Below are 17,534 nucleotides of genomic sequence, written 5' to 3' on the forward strand. Positions count from 1 at the left end.
TGGGGGCGAGGTGGTCACCCCCTCCTTCTGTTCATGGTGTGTTCCGTTCTCCTTGTGTCTATTCATTAGTTCACTCTTCATCCATCCACCTGTCTTGGTTGCACTTCTGCCATTCACCCCAGGCTATTTGGCTGCCTTTCACTGCTCTAAGAGAAGGAACAGGTCTGGACAGAGGCCCTGGGATGGGGGTCAGAGGGTGGAGTTCTACCATGTGACCTTCAGCCCAAGGCCCCTTGGGTCCAACCTATGGACTGGGGGTCTGAAGCTCTCCAGTTGTCACAGACAGGACAGGGAGAGGTCACTGGGTCTCAGAGCACACCGCTTGGGCCCCAGAGCTGAGGTTGGGGCAGCATGTTCTGAAGGAAGGAGGTTGGGGTTGGGGTGAGGGTCATCAGACTTCAGTGCAGTGGAGGGACCATGCCCTATGATTCGAGCCCTCCCTAGGTCATTTTGAAGACCTCAGGCCTGTGTTAACAGAAAGGGTGGGGCCCCCAGCCCCTTGCCAGTGGTCAGAGGCCAGTTCTGTGTTCCACGTGGCTGCTTTGAGGTCTAGAGGGATGCCTGGGCCTCCCCTGTTCTCTGCGGCCCCCAGGTGCCCTCTGCTGCCCGAGGGACACCCTATGCTCTACCTCTCTCCAGTGTTTTTGTATGTACCCCACTGAATCTGATGTTAGGAAGTTCTCCCCAAGGTCTGGTCTTGCCCTCCCCTTCTGGGAAGTGACTTGCATTAGCCTTGTCAGGAAGACACAATCTACTTGGAATTGACTCTTTTCTAGAGAGGCAAGGTGAATGTCCAGTGTGGGGTAGGCAGGAGGTTCTATAACTCACTAAGACTTGGGTTCCAATCCCAGGTTTGCCCAACACTGGCTTTGTAATTTTGGCAAGTCCTGGAATTTCTTGGAACCTCATTTCCTAATTCATAACCTGAGGGGATGCTTTTTGCGTTTAAGCAGAGGTATGAGGATTGAGATAAAAAGAATAAGTTGCCCAGCACTGGGCCTAGCATGTAGTAGGTGCTCAAATTAATGACTCCCAATCTCAGAGTAAACCCCCATGCCCCACCCTGGTGAGAGCCATTCTTCCAAATATCTCGGTTGGGCATTTGGAGAAATAGAAGCATGGAGAAGTTAAGGTCTCTGGCTTGGCTGTGTCCAGAGGTGCCCTGGACACAGGACACGGGAATGCCTGCCAAACCCCAGGGCCGTCGTGTGTGTATGTGTGTGTGTGTGTGTGTGTGTGTGTGCGCGCGCGCGCTGACAGGATAGGCAGGAATCTCGCCATCTCTAGGCCAGCGAAGGTGCCCGGGTGCCAGGACCTCAGGCTACAGCCTTCAGCCAAGGAATCCTTGGGCGCTCTGACTGAGCAGGACTCTTTCCCACCACCCTGCCTCTGGGGGAAGTGGGCCCAGGGATAGAAGTGGTATATCCTAGGAGAATGAGGTCGGGAAGAATTTCCTGGAGAAGGAGGTCAAGGATCTTGGTTGTTCTGCCTCCTACCGCCTCTTACAGCCCTGGGGGTCTGGGCCACGGGGAGGCAGGGGGCTGTGTAGCTCATCCCTCCCAGGGGCAGAGTCACCAGAGAGGGATGGCAAGAAGTAGGAAGACGCAGGAAGAGATGGAGACTCAGCGGGCGGGGGTGCTGGGGATAGACCTGAGCCTCAGGAGACAGAGACGGACCTGCTCCCAGAGCGGGCAGGGGAGGCACACATATCGACCTGTCCACAAAGCGGGCCAGGGCAGCGGACTCAAAGACCGGGACTAGGCGGGGCCGGGGAGGGGGCGGGTCCCTGCCCCTTCTCCGCCCCCCCTCCCCGGGGCGTCACGTGGGGCGGGCGGAAGCGCCCGGCGGGGTGGGCGCGCCCGGGCTGCGGCCGCGAGTTGGCTGCGGCGGCGTGAGTCGGTGGCGGCGCCGGGACCCCGGGTTCCGCGTGGAGTCTCCGCTCACAACAGGTCAGTGCGGCGGCCCGGGCTTCCCCACCCGCCGCCCCTTCGCCAGGTGTGGCCCGGAGTTTCCCCATTCCGCAGAAGGGAACGCCGAGGCCGCGCGCCTCTCTACCCCCGGCGCCTACTTCCGCGGGCGTTTCTCCCGGGTCGTGTTGTGTGTCCTCCTGTCTGGTGGTGGGGGTGGGGGTCGTCTCCTGAGGATGGTCGCGCAAGAGATTGTAGGGAGGAGGGCGAACTCGTGGGACAGGGGGCTTCCAGCCGTTAGTCCTTCGGTGACGGCTCCCGGGATCCGGAGCCAGCCTGCCCTCGGGCGTCTTGCTTTTCTCATCTGTGAAATGAAGGCTCCCACCCCGTTGACCTCGGAGACCTTTACAGCTCTACACCTTCCTGTGACCTGTGCCCTGGACCTGGGTCTCCAGCGACCTTAGGCAGACTACTTCCGGTCTCTGCGCCTCGATTCCCCACCAGTAAATGGGGGCATGGCCTCCCAAGAGCCCCTACCTGGCCCAATTGCCGGAAAAAGGAGCAGGTGTGTGTTCACTGAATGGGGTCAAGCCGGGAGTGAGTTATTGGGACTGGAGAGAGCAGACTTGGAGTGCAGACTGCGGGGCGCGGACTGGTTTTTGATGCTGGGGAACTCTGGTCAGGAACCATCAGAGTGTGGCTTTCTGGCATATGCACCCTCCTCCCCCAAAGCTTCTGTCCTGAGGAGCCTTCCCTGATCCCCAGGTTTGGTGTCGGGGGAGGGCTGCAGGGGCAGATAGATATGGGGAGGTACTGAGAGAAGGATCTGACTGCAGTGCTGAGAAGCAGGGTCCAGACAGAGGCACCAGGATGCCTGTCCTCAGAAGGCAGACAGTGCCCAGGCTGGGGGAGACCTCCCAGCAAGCTCATTACAGGGTAGAAGGAACTCAGCAGAGTCATGAAGACAGGTGCAGACAGGTACTGAGATGGAATCAAGGACTGGGACTCTTGGAGGGGGAGGGAGGGGGAGATGACTGGAATGGGCTTTAGCAGTTAAGTGGCAATTCACGAGGATAAGCACCCTCCAGAGGAGGGCATAGCTTGTGCAAAGGCAGGAACTGGCTTGGTGTGTTTGAGGCATGGAAAGGAGACAGTGTGGCTGCTGGAGGCAGCAGGGGCAGAGTGTAGAGAGAACTCTTTCCCGTGTCCCATGGCTGGTTGGGGATTGTCCAGACCCTGGCTTGGGGACCCTGCCTCCCCATTTGCCGCTTGTTCACTGGAGAAGGGCAAGAGGGGGTTGTCCCAGGCAGAGTGCTGACAACTGGTGCTGTGAAAGTGGGCAGAGGCAACCGGGGGCCCAGATTACCCCCAGGCTTTATTGGGGCATTCAGGCCTCCCCACTGGGCCCCAGGCTCACCCCCACCACCTCTCGGGCTCCAGCCATGCTTTTCTACACATCAAGCCTCAGCCCTTGTGCAGGTTGCTTGCCCCCCCCACCCCCCGCAAAGTTTTCTCCCCATGCAAATCTCCTAGGTCCTTTGGGACTTCAGAGTTGGGCTGCTTATTGCCTCCTCCTGCCTAGCCTTTCAGGCCTGTGAGGTGGCACAGCTTAGGAAGGGCCTCCTTGGAGCTCTGTGGGGAAGGGACCTGCAGAGCCACAGGGATGGCTGGGACCTGGGGCAGTTCCTGTGCACTCACCAAACACTATGTGACTCTGCAAGTCCCCAGACTCCTCAAAACCTCCATTTCTCCATCTGCAGGGTGGGGTGATAAGCCGGGGTCCCATGCTCCAAAGAGAGGCTGTGCTGGGGCAAGAATTGGGCCTGAGTCCAAATCCTGCCCTCAGCAGTGTGTTTGACTGGAGAAAAGGGAGAACCTGGGGGGAAAGGGTCACTTCAGAAGGGGAAGGGGCTTCTGAGAGTCCTAGGGGCCAGTGGTGGACTAGCGTAGTACTAAGCCTAGGGCATCCGCTGGAGAGAGGGGAGTCCCCTTCACTCTCCGGGGCCCTCTCCCCTCCACTTTGGCCAAGCTCAAAGCCAGCCGGCTGGTGCCCAAACAAGTAGCCTCTGTTCCCGGGGTGGGGGGAGGGGAGGCAGGCCTTGGGCTCCAGGCCCGTCCATCCAGCGCTGACCCTGGCCCCCCGCCCTTCGCTTTGGATCTTAACCCTTGGGGCCCTGGGCTGCTTGAGGGCTGGCACCCATTGCTCACCCGCTGTCCCCTCCACCCCATTTCAGGCTCCTAAGGGTTCTGTGCAGCAGGAGGGGTGAAGTGGGACCTGAGTTGGAAATGGAGAAGGAAGGAGGGAATGGAGGTGAGAGGGAGGCTGGAGCAGATGTGGCCATGGACAGTCAGAGACCAGTTGGCCCGGAAACTTTTTTCACAGATGGGGAGACTGAGGCCAACGGCCAGAGGTTGGACCATGATCGTACAGCAAGCCCTGGTGGGGGTCAGGACTGACCCTGACTCCCACTCTGGGCCCTCTTGGGGAAAGGAGGGTGAAAGGGAGGGAGTGCTCCTTGATTTGAGTACCTGCTGTGTACCTGACACTGCATATTTGTCACTGTATGTAACTTTCCATCATTCCGTGAGACAAGGATAACCTCCAGTAACAGGGGAAGAAACAGCCTCCGAGGGAGCTGAGTAATAACCTCAGTGAGAGTGACAGTGTCAGCAACTGGCACATAGCACAGTTGTTGGCACTTTTTTGTGTGTTAACCAGTTTCATCCACCCAACAACTCTGGAAGTTTGGTACCATTCTACAGATAAGGAAACTGAGGCACAGCGAGGTCAAGTAACTTGCCCAAGGCTGCAGCAAATAAGTGGGAGAGGCAGGATCAGGACCCAGGCGTTTGCTCCTTTGGCCTGGTTTCCTGTCCCCCAGCCTGACCTCACCGCTTGAGCTCAGTCCAGGGTCCTGCGCAGTGAGGGGCTTTCCCCTGGGTGGGGGCCAAGGCAGCCTCCAGTGGACTTTGACCCCAGCTAAGCAGAGGGCCCTCCCTTCGGAGCAGAGGCCAGTCCTTCAGGCAACCCCTCTCACCCCGTCCTCTGGCCTCAGTCAGGCTGGACTCGTCCCCCTCCTCAGCCCTATGAAGGGGGGCATTTCATGTTTCAGGAAGAGGTTCTGTGCTCAGGGTGGTTGCCCCAGGAGTCTGAACAGCATGAGGATATGGGGGGCCCTCAGAGATCCCTTACAAGTGTACCCCTGACAGCTTGGCCTGCCACAGACTCAGTACCAGTACCGCCAGCCCTGATCAAAGACTACATCTTGTCCACGTAACCCCACCCCTGTCCGACCCCAGACCTCTCCGTTCCAACCAGGGCTCCAGGGAGGACAGTCCTAGCCCAAAGAGGCCAGTGACCCCGGGTGTCAGGGATGGCCTGGGTGGGGGGCAGTGCATGGTTGACCTCCACAATGACCTTCCTGGGGAATTTGTCTGGCTCAGCCTTTAGAGCATAGTTCAGAAGAGCAGAGTCTGTCCCAAAGTCAGGACATCTGTCCCTGACCGTTGGGGCAATTGGAGGGGCTAGGAGGGGATGTGGAATTAAGTGACCAGTTCAATAACAAAATTATTATTTAATAGTAATAATAGTTGCTGGAGCTACTGTTTTTGGAAGCTTGCTGTGTACCAGGTGCTGTGCTAAGCATTTTATGTGCAGATTTCGTTTAATCCTCAGCAATAGTCTTAAGAGACAGGCACTGTTCCCATTTTACAGATGAGGAAACTGAGGCCCAGAGAAGTTAAAGTGATTTGCCCAAGATCATCCATTGCGTAGAAGTGCCTGGAGTCTGAATTTCTATTGCTTCACAGTGAGAACCCTGAGCGCTGGGAGACACTGCAGGCAGAGGAGATCCAAACCCTGTCCTACCCCGGGAACTCCCAGTCGGAGTGGTGGGCAGGGACTGGAGGGCTGCCTGGTCAGGTGACATTGGTGATGACCAGCCGTGGGGGTGGGATGCCTGCAAGGGCATCCTGCTTGCAGACTGGACTGACTCCTGTCAAGTCCTCAGCCCCCATGGGCCTAGCTCTAGGATGAGCACTTCCTGGGGGTCTGCTCACTGCTTTTGTCCTGTCCTGTCCGCTCGGGACATTGTTGAATACGGTGGTCCTCGCAGACCATTGAGCTGATGAGGAAACGGAGGTCAGTAGAAGTTATGTGACTTGCGTATGGTCTTTCAGCCAAGGAAAGGGAGAGCTGGCGCTGGCACCCAGGCAGAGGGCTCTGAGGCCTGTGGGCCACCTCCCTGCCTGGGCCTGGTCAGGACCTCGTGAGCTTCCTTCAGACACTGCCCACCTGCTTTGTCACAGGGTCCAAGTCTTTCTCCCTGGTCAAACCAGGGTCCTGACTCCTCTTAAGGTGCCTCTTAAGGGACCTGGTACAGCTGGGTGCCAGTGGTTGAATGAACAAATCTGGGGAACATGGTTCCAGAGCTAAGAGGCCAAGAAGCAGGGACCAGCTGTGGTTAAGAGTGTGGTGCTCAGGCCCAGGGGGGTCCAGAGAAGGATTCAGGGGTGAGAGAAACCCCCAGCCCCAGGGAAAGATGTGGCAAAATCTTCCTCCTCTTCATTGTCTCCATTGTTGTGTAGGGCAAAGATTGTGAAGGTAAGGGGGAGGGAGAGGAGGATTGGGACCTTTCATGGCCATCCCTCTGTCTGCATTCCCAGGGCTGGGAGCCGGAGGTCACACCTGGAATCTCAGCTGCCCAGGGCTCCTGGGGGAGCCTGGCCGGCGCTGCCTCCTTCTGCCAGGTCGGTGCTGGCTCGGCCCCTAGGACAAGGGGAGCAGCAGCAGGGCTGAGCTGCCACTGCGTATCACCCCCAGGGGCCTGAGTCTCCTCTGCCACCTTCCCTACTGCCCCAGAGGGCACTGCCCCGCCCCTGGGCATCCCCTTCTCTCCTCCCCTTCTTCCTACCATGATGCAGGGCTGTGCCTCTGCCTGTAATCAGGCCTGGAGTCAGGAGCCTGTGGTCTGTCCCTGGCCTCCCCTGGCCTCAGAGTCAGTGAGAAGCCTCAGGCTGGTCGCTTATCTTCAGTGGACTCAGCTTCCCTGGAGCTTCAGGGAGGGAGCAGGAAGCAGCAGCTCCTGGGACCTCCCAGGCCCACCAGCCCCCAGGTGTGGACAGGTCGGGACAGGAACCAGCCAAACAGGGCAGGTGAGGCTTCTCCCTTCCTCTCCGCTCCCATCCTCCCTCTTCCCACTTTGGGCAGCTGGGATTTTAGGATTCTGAGTGAGATTCCGGCATCAGGGAGTCAAGGATTCTAAGGTTTTATGTGCCCGCAATTCCCAGCTTCTGCATTTCCGAAATTCTAGGTTCCAAGAGCCTGCAAAGCCTTGAATTGGGCTGGGTGGACCCTGAGTTGAGGCTGAGCCCTGTGCCACACCTTGGCTGGCTGGCATCAGACAGACAAGGCCTGGAGAGTTTCTCGGGGCTGCTTGGGGGGGCAGTGGCCCAGCTGGCCTCCTGGCTCCGTGTGCTGTCTGCATGTACCACCTGCAGCATACACACCCGGCTGCCCCCTTTCAAGAAATCTGAGGACGAGGCTCGGGAAGGAACTAGGTGGTAGAAGAAGAGAGAGCCATCTTGGGGGAGAACGGGAAGGGGACGGACAGGGGCCAGGCCTCCTCTTACTCGCTGCTGGTGGGACTGTCCTCCTGGATTCCAGGATGTGGTTGAGGGGAGGCCTGGTGGCTGGCCGGGTCACACAACAAGATCTGAGCCACTCTGCTGGGCGAACCAGGTCCTCCTGGGGCCAGCATGGGATGTGGCTCAGCAGGCCCAGGTCCAGCCTTGATGGGCCAGTGCCAAGCTCAAGGACCCCAACAGAGTCGTGGACAGAGACCTGGTCCCAGGAGCCCGAAGGGAGGCGTTGCCCCTCCTCGGGGGTCAGGGAGGCTGGGCCTTGGCTGAGGGCCTTCGAGTATTTCGCAGTGCCTCCTCCAGCTCCTTCCCGTGCCCATCAGGAGCACAGCAGCTGCCCTCAGAGGGCCCTGGGCATGGGAGTGGGAGCTGCCATGTGGAGGGGAGGCATGTTGCCTCCCCGTGAGGAAAATGCCTTCCTTCTGGAAGACTTCCTGGCTGGGTGAGACCACATCCCCCTGGGGGGACGGTGTGTGCTTGTGTGCACACGCGTGTGCTCCCTCGTCCTTAGAGGGAGGACCTGTGCTGTTGCCGTCTGTGGGTGTGATCAGCGTTTGGTGTCCCAGTGGTTTGAGGTAGGAGGTGCCCGGTGCTGCACCGGTTGATATGTGAGCTGGCGAGGCTTTTACCCACTTGAGTGGGGCCCTTCATCTAGGCGGGCCGCTATGTGGGTCTGCAGTAAAATGGGACAATTTGTTCCCAAAGGCTGCCCCAACCTGGTAGGGAGAAACGGACCTCCCTGATGGGAGGGTTGGGGACTGAGCTTTGCCAGATGACAACAGGACAGCTTTGGGGTGGGGTCTCTCTTGCTTGGTGAAGGGGTGCCAGAGCCTCAGCTGAAGGCCTACCTCTCCCCTCAGACCGGGGCTATTCCTCCTCCTTCTGTTTCCTTCTCAGTTCTAAAGATGGACCTGCCAACCCTAGGGAGGCCAAAGATCCAGGGAGCATCTAGTGGTTCTGGCCCAGGACATGAACCAGGACACTCCTCTGCCTCTACTGCCTGTGGCCTGAAAACCCGTATTTCTCAGTGCAGGGCCAGCCTAGCCCACTTGGAGGTGGGGGGTTGCTCCAGTATCTCTAGGGTCACCTGGGGGGACCTTCCCCTCCCAGTTCTTCCAAGGAGCAGGCTAGTGGAAGTAGGGGGCTCAGGTTGGGGTCCTGGGTCCTGGTCCTGACTCATGTGGCCCTGGTTAGGTTCTTGCCCCTCTCTGGGGCTCACTTCCCCTTCTGGAAGTAGGGAGGGTCGGATTAGGTGGTTCCTAAATGCCTGAGGAGCAGGTGGTTGGGTGTGGGGTCCCAGGAGTTGGCAGGGCTGGGGTCTGGCAGGCAGGAGGGGAGAGCTATAACTGGGTGGGCTCTGCGGGGAATGGGAGGCGCCTGGTCTGGGAGGCTGGAGGCCAAGTTCTGACCACACTTCAACCACTGATTGCACTGTGACTTTGGGCACATCATCACTTGCCTGGGCTACTTGCTTGCCATGTGTAAAACTGGGAGATGTTCGTTCAATCGTAGATATTCACGGTGAGCCAACCTCGGGCTGGTAGCTGGGGACACAGAGGAATCAGCCCCTGGTCTTGCCTTCAGGGAGCACACAGCCAGGGCTAGAGGTGAGAGAGAGAGAGTGTGTGTATGTGACACAGTCAAAGATGGTAACATCCTGGTGTGATCAGGGCTGTGACCATGGGAGTCAAAGACTGCTTCCTGGAGCAGGTGACACTTACGCTTGAAGAGTGAGGTAGAGAAAGAAGAAAAAGTTCCTAAAGACGTTTCAGGCAGAGGGAACAGTATAAGCAAAATTCTGGAGGCAAAGTGTCAGGCATTGGAGGTGGAGGGAATGGGACCGGAGAGGAGGAGCAAGTGGCAGGAGCCAGAGGGTGGAGGCCTTTGGACCCCTGCTGGATAGTGGGGAGCCTTGGAAGCGGTAGGCAGGCAGAGGAGAGGCAGCACCTGCCTCGAGTCGGGGGGCGGGGATGGTTGGTCTCAGAGGCTCCGGGAAGTCTAGGGTACTTCTTACCTGCTCCGGAGAATGGTTGAGGGGTGGGCAGCACGAGGCGGGGTCGGAGAGTCAGCACTTGCCCGGTGTGGGTGAGGGCTCCCCCAGCAGCGCTTATCAGGCCAGCACAGCAGGAAGTGGCTGGGGCAGCCTCCGAGGTGGAGAGTAGGGGCAGGCCCAGCTTGGAGGGTGCCAAGCGCCTCAGAGTCTAATCTTTGACTCCTAGACCTCCGGTCTGAACCTTGACACCTGCCTTGGCCAGCCCTCCCTCTCCCTACCCGTCCAGCAGGCCCCGTCCCGTGCTCCTGAGGAGGGTGAGTCAGGCCTTTGTGGATGTCCATTTGTCCATGTCACACTATTTATCGAGCATTTGCTGGGCACTTCTAGCCATTGGGGATGGAGCTATGAATGAGACAGTGCCCCTGCCTTCCAGCTGAGGAGACTGACGGTGAACAAGTGAATAGATAATTCAGTGCCCCACAGTGATAAGTGGGATGCTGAAGAATGAGACAGGCTAAGAGACTGAGGGGGCACTCCCTTTTACATGGAGTGCTCAGGGAAGGGATCCCTAGTGTTTGAGAAGGTGCCGGACGTGGTAGTGAGTCACGCAGACGTCTGGAAGAGCCGTCGAGGCAGAGGGAGTGCCAGTGCCCAGCCTGGCCTGGAGGTGGCAGCACACGGAGTGGGCTGGAAGAGCCGCGGTGTGGCGGTGGCAGGGACAGGCTTTGGCTTTTACTCGGAGGAGGTGGGAAGTCGCTGGGGAATGAGAACTGTCAGGTTTGGGATCTGTTTTGAAGGCATTTTTACATTTTTTCCTCACAAACCTGCAAGGTGGAGCTGTCATCATTCCCATGATACAGATGATGGAACTGATACTCATCTGAATTCCCAAGCCTCACAGCAGTGGGAAACCCTGTCTGCCTGCCTGTCTGTCGCCCGTGCTCCATCCCCAAAGACTCTGCTGCTCTTCACGGCTTCCTGCTGTCTAGACAGCAAGGGCGAGTGTCTCAGCATGGTCTTCAAGGCCCTTCTCAGCCTGCACACACCTTCCCTCTCCTTCTCCGGCCTGACCTCCCTGTGTCCTCCCTGGTCCCTGCCTGTCTCTGCACTGTCCCCACTGCGGAGATGGGGAGGAGGGAGGGGCCCAGGCAGCCCTTGATTCAGATTCTAGCTCCTGTGTGATCTTGGGAAAGTTACTTAACCTCTCTGAGGCTCAGTTTCTGCCTCATCTGTACAGTGGGCTAAAACCATCCACTTTCTCGGTTGTCGGGAGGATTATGTGAAACAATCCGTGTAATGTGTTTAGCACAGTGCCTGGTAGATGGTAAGCACTCCATAACCACAACCTTCTGTTTTAAGCAGGGACGCTGGATCGGATAAGTGGGTTAGAATGTTCCCTATGAGTTGGAGAGGAGAGGCTGAGTCAAGGAGTCTTTCTTGTCTGCTGTCTGATTATATGGGCGGGAGGCTGAGCTCATACATCAAATTGGGGGCCAGAGCCTGTGGGGCTGGTCCCCCGTCTCCCTCCCTTCGGGCCCCTGCGGTGCCCGTCTGGTCACCTCTACCCCACCAAGGCCGGTAGCTTCCCCTTTCAGGTGCCAGTAGGAAGGGGCCCACTGATCTTCTGGCTTCTCTGTTCCAGCGGCCACCTAGAGAGAGGGCAGGTCCGGGTCCCTGTTCTCCTGGGCTGCTAGTTCTGGGGTGCAAGGGAGCCCCAGGCCCCTGGGGTGGACAGGTGCATCAGGTTCCTGCTCAGCTCAGAGAGGATGGAGTCGAGTTGCCTTTTCTTCCCTGCCCCCGTCCTGTGAGCAAGTCTTTGACTCTGGTTCTGTCCACTCCTGCCGCCCCGGAGTCTGTCGTCAGCCCTGTGCACTCCCACCCCACTGTGGTCAGCCCTGGTTCTGCCTCATTTACGGTATTGAGTCCTCTCCCGACATGGGGGGCAGTGATCACAGAGGAGAATCTTCCTGGAGTCGCTCTGTAGCACCTCAGGCTCCCCCTTGCCTGTGGGGGGAGGTGCGCCCTGCCCTGCTCTGCCTGGGAAGTCCCCCGCCCAGTAGGTGTGTCTGTGACCCAGAGGCAGGGCACCAAGCCAGAGCCTGGGGTGCTCCTGGTCAGAGTGCCCCAGGTCTCCACAGGTGCTCTGGGGCTGGTTGGGTCACCCTTTAAGGTGGCCTGAAGAGTGAAGGGTAGGGGCGGGTAGGGAAGGTGGGTATGGGTCAGGGTTAGGGTGGGGAGCTCACCTGGTGGTGGGTTAGAGGAGTAGGTTAGAGGGTGCCCTGGCTGCAGGCGGGGAAGGGTAGGGGGCAGGGAGGAGGGCCCAGGAGTCCAGGCAGGCTGGGGAGGCCTGGGCGGTGGGGGCAGCGGGGATGGAGAGGAGGGGGTGTGGAAAACATAGTAATGAGGAGGCAGGTGGGGGAAGGGGAGGGAGTGGTCCAGAGTGATCCTTTTGGAGGTGTGGGGGTACGTGGTAGGGCCGAGGGGGATCAGTATGTCATAGACTCTGACAAGGCCTGGAAACCAAACCATTAAACTTTCAGCTTCTTTATTTACAAGTGAGGTACTTCAGACGTTCACACTTCACCCCCACACCTCACTCCCTCTCTGACCCTCTCCAGGGTGGGGCTTGAGCACGAGGAGTGCCCAGATGAGGTTTAGGGGAATGTCGGTGAGGGTCGGGGCTGGGGTGGGGTCAGATGCTATCTAAAGCACAAGCCACGGGGACCCTGGAGTCTCGAGTTTGCTCATGGACCTCAGTCCGTTTCCCACTTGAAGGTCCGTGGGCTGCACTCTGCTACTGGCCTCTGGGTCCCCGGGCAGGGCGACCTTATTGGATAAGCTTTGTCTCAGACCTTTGGGAGGGTAAGACGGTGGGGGGAGGGAGCAAGCTTTGGGTCTGTTTCTCATTCTTCAGTCCAGATGGCCCAGGAAATCAGCAGTTTCGTTTGCAATAGTTCTCGTAGTAGTCTATGCGTGTTGTATTTAAAATCATAACGCTACTTTATAATGATGGTTTTGGGGAACAAACTGGAACAAACTCCATTCTAATAGACTTAAAATACTTTTATCATTTTTTCTTGTAATTATTAAAGTGATGAGCAACTGTAAAAACTTTAAACAGTACAGACATGAAAGTTGTAGAAAGTGATAGTCTTTCATGATTGGGGTGGGAGTTAGGTAGGGCTAGGCCTGAAATTGAGGTCAGGGGTGTCACTGTCCCTTAGTCTTTAATGTGTCTTGGTCATGGATAAAACTGTTTTTACATTTTATTAGGGGGGTGTTAATGGGGCTGCCCCAAGGAGGTTGTTAAAATATCCTGCCTCTCACCAAGGCCACTGTGTGGATGTGTGTGTTGTACACTGCGCAAGGGTACCTAGTCGGGGGAGGAGGGGGAGATCTGGGAGAGGGAGGACTGAAACCCAGTTTGCTCAGAGGCTCCGCCTAGGTTGGCGGCAGCCCTGCTTTCCCCAGAGAGGGAAGCTGGTGAGTTTAGTGTGGGATGGGGAATGTGCAGTGCCTGGGGCCACCCAGGAGGAGGTCCAGGGTGCAGTGGGGTATGCAGTCTGGAGCCCTGCAGGGGACATGGCTGGAGACAGAGTGTGGTAGTCATTGGTATCTGGGGTGCTGAGAACTCCAGGATGCTGAGGGGGTCCAGACTAGAGCCTGGCTACAAGGCCGGCACCCAGGGCTCCTCTGGTCAGGGCCAGCCAAGGCCTTGGGGCTAGGAGCAGGAACTGTCTGTCTCAGCAGTAGAGGAGTGAGCAGAGGATGAGTGAGCGTGGCCTCTAGTACACACGTGGTGACGTGTCACGGTCATCTGGGTGACAGCTCTGCTTTGTGGAAGGGGAAGCTGAGACTCAGAATGTGACGTGACTTGCCCAGGGCTTCAGGCAAGAAGTGTCGGGGCCAGGACTGGAACCCAGGCGTGCCTTGCGATTCGCGGGGAGGGTGCTCTGGCCTGGAGCCCAGGGACTCGCCAGTAGCCCCCAGCTCCCAGCAGGTGGCTGAGGGTGCTCTTTATGCACCCAGGTCCTTGGGGCTAGGAACAAGAAGTCACTGCCCTGAGGGCTGCTCCTTGTCAGCCCCCTCCATTCCTGGGACCCCAGAGGACAGGCCGGCGCCACAGATGGGGCGGGGCAGAAATCCGGTGCCGGGGCCAGTGACAGGGCAGAGACTTGGGGCTGGAGTAGGGCAGGAGACCCCCGTTTTGCCTCCTTGGGACCAGTATGCAGTGGCCATGAGTCCCTGAGAGACAGAAAATAGGCTTCTTGGCCCAGCAGTGAGTCAGCTGGCCGCCCGAGGGCCCACCTGCTGCCTTGCCTGGCAGGGCTGAGGGAGCTGGCTTCTGCAGAGGGGCGGGGGCCGTTTCTGCACCCTCTGCGCCAGGAACCCTGCCCCCACCTAGTTCCTCATATCTAAGGGAAGTGTCTCCAGTCCTCTTGCCTGCATTAGCGGAGTCCTGCGAACACCCAGGCGGGCGGCAGACCCAGGTGGCCCTGCCCATAGGTATCGCCTGATGATTGGGCTGGGGGGTGGGGGTGGGGGGATTGGGCATCGTGAGGCTCAGGGGCAGTTGTGCACACTCGAGTTGTTGGTAGGGAGTGTGGGGACTGAAAGCTGTGTGTGTGGCAGGGGCAAGTCTGCTGTGTGGCTGCTGTGTGGGGTGGGAGATGTGTGTCCCAGGAGGTTGTGTGAGGTGTATGTTTGTGGTATGGGTGTGGTGTGGTTTGTAGACCTGGCCCGGCCAAAGCTGGGTGTGTACTGTCCTTGGTTCTTGTGTGGGGAGCTCTGAGGGGTTTTCTGCCCAGGCTGCCTGGGGTGGGAGGCTGTGCAGGAGAGGAGGAGGTGAGGGGCGACAAGCTCAGGCCTCAGGTCTGGACTGCTGGGGCTGCCTTCCTCCCCTCCTGCTGCCCGCACCGCTGGGGCATGCTTTGAACCCAGAGCACAGCTCTGTGCAGAGGGGGAGCTGAGGGTGCAACCTGGGGCAGGGTCTTGGCCGAGGGGGCTCTGGAGCTGAGTGTAGAGGGAGTTAGGACCTTCAAGGCTGCCCTGACCCAGGCCTGACTGTCGCATGCAAATCGGAATGCAAAGGAGGCTCACAACCACAGTGGTCAGCAGGCTCTGCGGGTGACCGAGGGAGGGCGGGACCCCAGACTTCCCTGAGTGTTACTACTGTCCTTTCACAATCTTGTTCCTAGCACACTGAAATCCCGTTGTCTCTGGATTGGCCGGGTCCTTTCCCATCCCTGGGCCTTGCACACTCCTTTCTTTTAGCCTGGAAGGACAACCTCCTACTTACCCTTCCAGGCCCAGCTCAGGAGTGCCCTCTGAAGCCCTGCTGAGTCCTCCAGACAGAGGCAGTCACATCCTCTGAAGGCCCCATTGGCTCTAGCAAGGGACCTGGGCAAGTTTCCACCTCACACGGCATCCGTGAAGTGGGGTAAAAATCCCAAGCCTTGGGGTTGTCCTGAGGACGACCGAGAGCGAGGTGCAAATCTGCAGGGGCTGGGCATGCGGTGGGCACTTAGAGAGTGAGGTGGGAGTGTGCCCCTCCTTGGAGAAGGCTCTGGGCCACATTCCTGCTGGACTGGCGGAATTTGTGTCCCTAGTCAGTATGGGCAGGGATGGCACGAGGGAGATGCTGGGCTGGGATAGAGAAGGGGCAATGAGATTTAAACTCTGCCCTTGGGGGTTGAATTGGTAGTTAGAGGACAGAAGGGCGAAAGCTTTGGCTCCAGCCAGAGGGACTCAGGCCAGACTTGAAGAAGGACTGGCTGGCAAAGATTAGAGATTCCAGACGACCCTTACTTACCTCTGGACTGAGTGCCCTTGTGAACCCAGCCAGGTCCCGGGCTCTACTGTGGAGGGCAGGGGAGACAAGAGGGGGTGCAGACTCTCAGGATACCCCAGGCCAGGCTGGGGGTTGGGTGGAGGTGGACCCCACAAATGGAACAACCAGAGATAGAGCAGGAGCAGTGCTGAGCTGCATGGCTTAGCCTCCGAGGCCTAGGAGCCCGAGGGGGCTGTCAGGGAGGACTTTCTGGAGGAAGCAGCCTGAAATCAGTACCTGAAGGTGGGAGGATGTGGTTTATTTACTCATTGTCAGCAGACAGTTTCGGGGGCTCTCATGTGCCAAGCTGGTGCCTGGCGCAAAAAGTGAACCGGAGGGAGTCGTGGGCCAGCGCAGCCTGGCCGGGGCTGGGGGTATGTCATGGACGGTTTGGGCAAGTCATTTCCTCCCTGTGGGTGTTCGTTTCTTCATCTGTGAACGTCAGGGCTGGAGCAGGTTGAGTGACGGCAGAGGAGCTGGACCTGAGGGCGCTGGGAACATGGAAGGGCTTGGAGCAGGGTTGGGACCGTGGTTGGCCCAGCAGAGAGGCACTGCGGGGAGACGGGAGAACAGGGGCGAGTGGAGTGGTGGGGTGTTGAAGTCTGCGCTGGGCCCTTGGGGTGGAGGAGGGGAACCCCCCAACTTGTAGCCCTGCTGTCGCAACAGGATGACACTCCCCTCTGCCAGGTCCCTGCTTCCCTGGGGGTGGAGACTTGGTGATGTGTCGTGGCAGCTGAAGGGCTTCAACCTCCAAACCAGGGCCAGGATTCGGGGGGTGAGGAGTAAGTGGGCACTTGCCTCGGATGCAAAATATAGGAGGAGTGCCAAAAAGCTCAGTAATCCAGATAAGTGATATTTTTAAGCAATATTTTTTTAAAAATCAAAATTAATGGAAAAAAAAACCCAAGATAAACAAAATATCAAAATTTTAAATAAAGAGGTTCAGTATTGCCATTCTTTCTTTGCCCCAGGCTCTAGCCTGACTCAGCAAGATACTGCTCCAAACTTCATTTTTCTAGGAGCTGCCTCCTCCAAGAAGCCTTCCCTGACCCAGCCAGGGCCCTGTGGGCTGTTTTCGCTGGCTGGGTCATGTTTGACCTCCTCCAGCCTGAGGTGCCTGGTCCAGGTCTGAGGTCTGGCTCCTGCTTTCAGCGCCTTGAACAGCTCTGCCCTAGAGAGATGTCAGTGCGGAGTCCCCGGAGTCCCCGAGTCTGACCTTGGCCTGAAGGCTTTAGTGCAAGAATAGGAACTTGAGAGAGGCCCAGGAGGGGGTGGGGCCCTTCTCGGGGACAGAAGTGGTTTCCTGTTTCCCCGCCCTGGTCATTCCCCTAGGGTGGCTGGGGCCTTCATCACTCAATCCGTGTTGAACCCTTAGAACAGTGCCTGGCCCGTAGCCGCCGCTGTTATCGTTCTTGACCACTTTGGAGAGGCAGTGAACAGAGTGATTGAGAGTCGAGAGCTGCACCATCCAAGAGAAACAGAATGTGAGCCACAAGTGCCATTTAAAATGTTCTGGTAGTCACATTAAAAAGAAACTATTTTATAAATAAAATTGAAATTAATTTTAATATGTTTTATCCAAGTATCCAAAATATTATTATTTCATTATGTAATAAATAGAAAAAAATTATTGAGTTATTTTATATTCTTGTTTTTTGTACTAAGTCTTCAACAGCCAATATGTAGTTTATACAGCACCTCTTATTATGCATCCACATCTTGGGTGTTCAGTAGCCATCTGTGGCTACTACTGGTTGCTGTATTGGACAAAGCAGATCTAGACTGTATTCAAACTGCCCCATCCTAGCTGTGTGACTTTGGGCAAGTTACTTAACCTCTCTGTGCCTCAGTTTCTTCATCTTAAAGTATGAGGTACGTACCTCATAGGGTTCCTGTGAGGATTGAATAATACAAGGTGCTCAGGTACCTGGCATATGGTAAGGACTATTTATGTTGTCTATTGTTCTTTTTTTAAAATTGTCATTTAAGTAGCACTGCCATTTTGTCCCCAACTCTTTCTGAAGTACTAATTACTTAAAATTTATTTTTAAAATACTCACTTTTAAAATGTATACCTATTTTACTCCCATCCTAAGAAATAATCGTGGAGTCTACCTAAGATGAATACCTAACTAGTAAATTAAAAATGTTCACGAATACCCGC

General features: G+C 57.2%; 1 protein-coding gene across 9 annotated transcripts in view; it reads left to right on the forward strand.

Moving 5' to 3' along the window:
* The first annotated feature begins 1,862 nt into the window (after window positions 1-1,862).
* ARAP1 (ArfGAP with RhoGAP domain, ankyrin repeat and PH domain 1) overlaps window positions 1,863-17,534 on the forward strand; it is a 61,168-nt gene continuing 45,496 nt past the window's right edge. For 2 of the 9 annotated variants that reach the window (XM_058545671.1, XM_058545673.1), the window contains exon 1: window positions 14,024-14,046. The gene's annotated coding sequence lies outside the window, so the exon portion shown is untranslated. Of the gene's footprint in view, window positions 1,950-2,284; window positions 2,473-13,971; window positions 14,047-16,745; window positions 16,855-17,534 lie in introns of those variants that run through there. The other 7 variants (XM_058545667.1, XM_058545668.1, XM_058545665.1 and 4 more) reach the window with 7 other exon arrangements.

This window comes from Diceros bicornis, chromosome 7, assembly GCF_020826845.1.
Source record: "Diceros bicornis minor isolate mBicDic1 chromosome 7, mDicBic1.mat.cur, whole genome shotgun sequence".
NCBI lineage: Eukaryota > Metazoa > Chordata > Mammalia > Perissodactyla > Rhinocerotidae > Diceros > Diceros bicornis.